Source organism: Helianthus annuus, chromosome 8 (genome assembly GCF_002127325.2).
Source record: "Helianthus annuus cultivar XRQ/B chromosome 8, HanXRQr2.0-SUNRISE, whole genome shotgun sequence".
Taxonomy (NCBI): Eukaryota; Viridiplantae; Streptophyta; class Magnoliopsida; order Asterales; family Asteraceae; genus Helianthus; species Helianthus annuus.
The window spans coordinates 107,572,098-107,578,165 of NC_035440.2; positions in this window are offsets into that span (position 1 = coordinate 107,572,098).

Here is a 6,068-nt window from a genome sequence, read left to right on the forward strand (position 1 = left end):
AAGGGTTGGATTTTTTCACCTAAAATAAACATAGGAATTACCCTCACCGACAACCTCTTGCGTTCTCGTATTACTCTAGAGCAATTAAGGTATCTTAGGCACTTTGGGGTTGTTCCAACCAGTAAGGAACCACCCGATACAAATAAGTTCCTTAGAAATAGACAAACTTCATAAACAGCCCTTCGACACGGGGCCGTGTTCAGCCAACACGCCCCCGTGTCCACCAAAAGATTCCCTTCTGACTTTTACTCAGAATACGGACAAATTGTGTCATAATCCTATCTGCACACGGGCCGTGTCCAGCCAACACGGGGCCGTGTCCAGCGCGCTGTCGTTTACTATAAATGCAGCCAAGAATTCTGCACATTTGGGCCATCTAGGGACAGAGATTTGAAGGGATCTTCTCTCCTACCATCCTAGGTATGTTCTAAAAGAGGGTTCCAACAACCATCTTGTCCTTTCCTCTTTTATCCATTTCCTTATTCTTCATCTTTCTCCATAAACCTCCATTAAAGCTTAAAGTTTCAAGCTTTGATGAAGGGATTATTGAGTTTTGTTCAAGAAATCTTGTTAAAAACAAGTTAAACAACATGGTTTTAAGTTAATATTGCTCAACCGGGCTTCATAAGTTTGAGGAATAACTTAAAACTTCAAAATTTCTTGTTACAAAATTCTGCAGAAAGATGAACACGGGGCCGTGCTCAATGAGCACGGGGCCATGTCCAATATACTGTTTCATAAAATAAGCTGTTTTCGGTTTATTTTCGTAGAATGTCAAGTGAAAACAGTGGAACATCTTTCGTACATTCAACAAACAGTAGAAGAGGAAGGAGGCCTTCCATTGAAGCTACCCTTGTACACTACGTCATGGCACTTCGGGAAGCTCTCGACGAGATAACTTCGGTTGAGGAAATCCTAATTGACCGTATAAATTATCTTACGGTGGGGCTGGAAAATAGTTTTCAAGAAATTAACCTATTGCACCAAAGGTTAAACATTCTTGTAACACCTCCAATGGAACCCGTCCTCCCTCAAGAGGATTGGAACCTAGCACTTGGAGTCAACAACCCGACCGGATGGGATGACATTCTAGCGGAACCTCCTCTTGAAGATCTACAAGAAGTCCCGGTGGAAGTTGCACCTCCTCAAACCGACGCTAACGAGCCCTCTTTTCTCCTCCCAAAGGAAATAGAGGAGTGGCTCGCCGACATATGAGGAGCCCATGCCCGGAAGAAGTTCTATGAAGCCACAACCAACCAAGACTATTAGCTTCTTGGAAATTTTGCTAATTAAAATAACTTGTAGGCTAGAACTCCATGGTTTATGCTTCTTGTGCTTACTTATCTAACTTAGTAATAATTAGGACTATGTAATCCTCTCTATGATTTTTAATGAATGGATGGTTTTAAGGTTTGGATGGTGTTATAAGAAATAAAACACACTCTGGATGGTAAAGGATAACAAGGGAAACGAGAAACATAGCCCCATGCACTAAAACAGAGCAATCCGACAACAATCTCTCATTACAGTAGGCTCAGCACGGGCCGTGTCCACCCAACACGGCCCCGTGCTGCACAATCTGCAGCAAATCGCCCAGTTTAGGTAACTGGACACGGGGACGTGTTCACTAAACACGCCCCCATGCCCAGGTTTCTATTTCTTTTCTTAAATTTTTGTCACTGGCACCTGAACACGGGGCCGTGCCCGGTCCCCACGGGGCCGTGTCCAGACTGCCATTAACATAAAATTATGCTTTTAACACCATTTTACACATTCAATCAACCTAAAAGCTTATTTTTGGGACACATTGAGGACAATGTGTAATTTAAGTGTGGGGGGGGGGGGATGCTAAAACCTTGAATTTTGCAAGTCCTAATAACAAGCCTTACACAAAACTCTATTGGAACCGCTAATCACCCCAAATTTTTTCCAAAAAATTTTCATTTTTTTTATTTGTCTAAGTTTAAGTTGGGAATTCAAGTCTTAATAAGGTTATATTTTTACAAATTTACAACCGATAGCGTCGTGATAAAAAAGAACCAACATAAGAAGATTATGAAAAGGCATGACAAACTTAGTTAAAATACGATTATATATACTTGATCACATAAAAACCCTTTTCCCACAAAAGTGAGTTTTGAGCCTTTAACGAGCATACAAATATATATATCTTTACACTAAATGCTCATTTTTCGTTTCTTGTGTGAATAGCCGCTTGGTTCATATGACTCTAGAACTTGCCACAACAATACATTCCCGGTCCTTACCAACTTAAACCCGAGTAAGTAAATGATGGTGGCATTAGGACTAACCCTTTTTCATTCTACACCATTATTTTCCTTTTTTTACCACCTACCCCAAATCCCCCTAGTTAACACCTTTGAGCCTAAACCTTTTCATTTCTTAACCCAAAACAACCCTTTTTACCCACCTAAACCTTTTTATTTTATTTTTTTTAGTAACAACGTTCGGTTCTCTTATGACTTCCTTAAAAAAAAATTCGATGAAGCTAAAAAAACAAAGTTTGTCAAATATCTTTGTTTGAACAACCCATCGAAATAAAATAAAAATAGGAAAAATAAAAAGTCTTTCAAACCAACGTTTGTTAAGCCTTTCGCCCTTTTTACTAACCACTAACCCAACCACCCACCTTTAGCCCAAGCCAAAAAACCCATAACGTCCTCTTGATATTTACAAAGGTATTGATGCGTGCGAAGTGTAGTATATTTTTAATGTATATTTAAGCCCTTTTTACACTTTTAGCCAAGTTTTAAATTTATAAAACACGATATTCACTAACACTAAATACACATATGGGCAAGTGCACCCATCGTGGACGTAGTATAGTGTTGGTAAGATACCGAGGTCGTCCAAGGACACAAGAGCTTTTAGTACCGGTTTATCCTCAACGTCTAATCAAATCAAAATGTTAGAAAAGATTTTTAAACTAAGAAAATAAAAACTAACTAAATGCTGAAAAATAAAAATAAAATAAAAACAGATAGACAAGATGAATCACTTGGATCCGACTCGTGTATTAGTATAACCTTTGATTATTTTCGCACTTTTTCACTTGTTTAAGAGATTATCTTAGTTATTGTAGTAGGCCCCTCTTTTGAAGGCGACGTTACCCTCAACCCAGTAGTTTGAGTCAGCAAGGATACAATCCTAAAAGGTTGGATTATTAGAAGATAATTAATTAAGTTATTAATGTAAATTGTGGTAGGCCCCGCTTTTGGCGGTGACGTTACCCTCGGCTAAGTAGTCTGAGTCAGCAGAGATACAGTCCTAAATAGCCGGGTTATAGTATTAATAGTAGTTAACTTATGAGGGGGTCAAAGAGTTTGGATCCCCGCCATCCAATACCTATGGGCATTGAAGGAGATCCTACTAAATTTGACCCAGGTCCCTTGCAGGACCTCTAAACGCTGAACAAGGGCAAGACCCTTACCAAACCGTTCCCTTAACCCCCGACCAGGTAGCCAACATACCTCCATATAGACCGTGGAGATATGAATGGTGAAAATCTTTTATTTTATATAGACAGTAAAATAATGCCAAGACACCACGGACAAATGATAAGGAAAGATCACCTTCAACATAAGTAACTAGTTATTAAAGTCACTAATACAAAACCAAATAAAAAGTGCAAAAGATTAAAAATAAAAAGTATTATACTAAACACTTGTCTTCACCAAGTGATGTAAGAGACTTAGGCAAACATGGCCTTGATTGTCAAGAACTCTTACGATCAATCTTGGATCCCGAGACGACTCACACACTCTACGATGGACAATGGATGATGGTGGTGGATGATGGTGTTATGGTGGTGGTGGGTGGTGGATGAAGTGTGAGAGAGGTGGTGTTCCAGGGGATGAGTTGAAATGAAACCAAGCACCCATATTTATAGGCTGAACAGAAGGTTGGGCACGGCCCCGTGTCCGCTGGACACGCCCCCGTGCCCGTCTGACACTCTCTCTCTTCATTAATTGTAATTCGCAATTACAATTAATGCGCCTGCTGTACTTTCACCACGCCCCCGTGCTCACTGGACACGGCCCCGTGGTGGGCAATGGAAGCTTCTATAGGTTTGTCTTTTCTGCTGCTTCTTGGGCACGGCCCCGTGCTGGCTGAGCACGGGGCGTGTTCAGTCTTCTGACTTCTCTTCTTTGCTTGGGAGGATGCCGCTGAGGGTTCGGGCATTCCACTTTTGTTCCTTTTCTTGTATTTATGTTAGAATTAGTTGTCTTTTTGCTTCTTTTGTGAATTTGAGCTCATTTCATCCTGAAAATACAAAAGGAAGACAAAAACACTCTTTTCCCAACATTAGTACTTAAAAAGGGTTAGTTTTATGCCTCATTTGATGTAATTTATATGTTGCATTTTACACACATCAAATACCCCCACACTTGAACTTTTGCTTGTCCTCATGCAAAACTCTTTAAATATGTGGCTTACACTCCCAAATGGAATGGGTGGAAGAGAAGGTTTTTGGCTTGTCATAGAGTGTCGGGAATCCAACATCTTTTTAGGCTTTATTTTTATTTATTTACAATCCTATTTCTTATGATTTATTTAGAACGTTTCATAAGAGAAATTACTTATTTAGGCTTAGCATGCCTTTTTAAAATTTCATTTATATACAAGTTCACATACCTCACGGGAGAAATCACTCAACACTCGGCCGAAGGTGTAATTTTTTAGTGAATCACTCGAGAGCGGCATGGAACTTATTCCTACCATAAGCTTGCCAAGCAATCAATCCTTCTCCTTTTTAACTATATACCTTTGTAAATATCAAGAGGACTTTTTGGGTGAAGGGTTTGGCTTGGGCTAAAGGTGGGTGGTTGGGTTAGTGGTTAGTAAAAGGGCGAAAAGCGTAAAAAGCGTCGGTTTTCGTAAAACACTTTGTTTTTAGTGACTTTTTATTTTGAAGTATTTCTCCAAACAAGCTTTTGTTTTCATAGCTTTGTTTGTTTTTAACTTCATCATTTTTTTTTGATCACCCAAAAAACTGAGTTTATGAAAAACCGAGCTTGTTACTAAAATAAAGAGTGAAAATAAAAAGGGTTTTTGGTGGGTAAAAAGGGTTTTTTAGGGTAAAGAAATGAAAGGTTTAGGCTCAAAGGGGTTAACTAGGGGGATTTTGGGTAGGTGGTAAAAAAGATTGAAAAATAATGGTGTAGAAAGAAAAATGGTTAGTCCTAATGCCTCCATCATTTACTTACTTGGGTTTAAGTTGGTAAGGACCGGGAATGAATCGTCGTGGCAAGTTCTAGAGTTGTAAGAACCAAGCGGCTATTCACACAAGAAACGAAAAATGAGCATTTAGTATAAAGATGTGAATTTGTATGCTCAATAAAGGTTCAAAACTTACTTTTGTGGGAATGAGTTTTTAATGTGATCAAGTATATATAATCAAATTTTAACTAAGCTTGTTATTCCGTTTCATAATTTTCTTATGTTGGTTCTTGTTTATCACGACGCTCTCGATTGTAAAATTGTAAAAATATAACCTTATTAATCTTAGGATTCCTAACTTAAACTTTAGACAAGTAAAAAAAAATTGAAAATTTTTTTTGAAAAAAAAAATTTGGGGTGTTTAGCGGTTCCAATAGAGTTTTGTGTAAGGCTTGTTGTTAGGACTTGCAAAATTTCGAGGTGTTAGCTTCCCCCCCACACTTAAATTACACATTGTCCTCAATGTGTCCCAAAAATAAATTTTTAGGTTGATTGGATGTGTAATGAGGTGTTAAAAAGCAAAGATTTATGTTACTGGCAGTCTGGACACGACCCCATGGGGACCGGACACGGCCCCGTGTTCAGGTGCCAGTAACAAAAATTAAAGAAATGAGACAGAAGCCTGGACACGGGGGCGTGTCTGGTGAACACGGCCCGTGTCCAGTTACCTGAACTGGGCATTTTTCTGCAGGGGGTTCAGCATGGGGCCGTGTTGGTTGAGCACGACCCGTGTTGAGCCTTCTGTAATGGAGAAATTTGTGTCGGGTTGCCTCGTTCTTGTGCATGGGGCCATTTTTCTCGTTCCCTTTGTCATCCTTTACCACCAT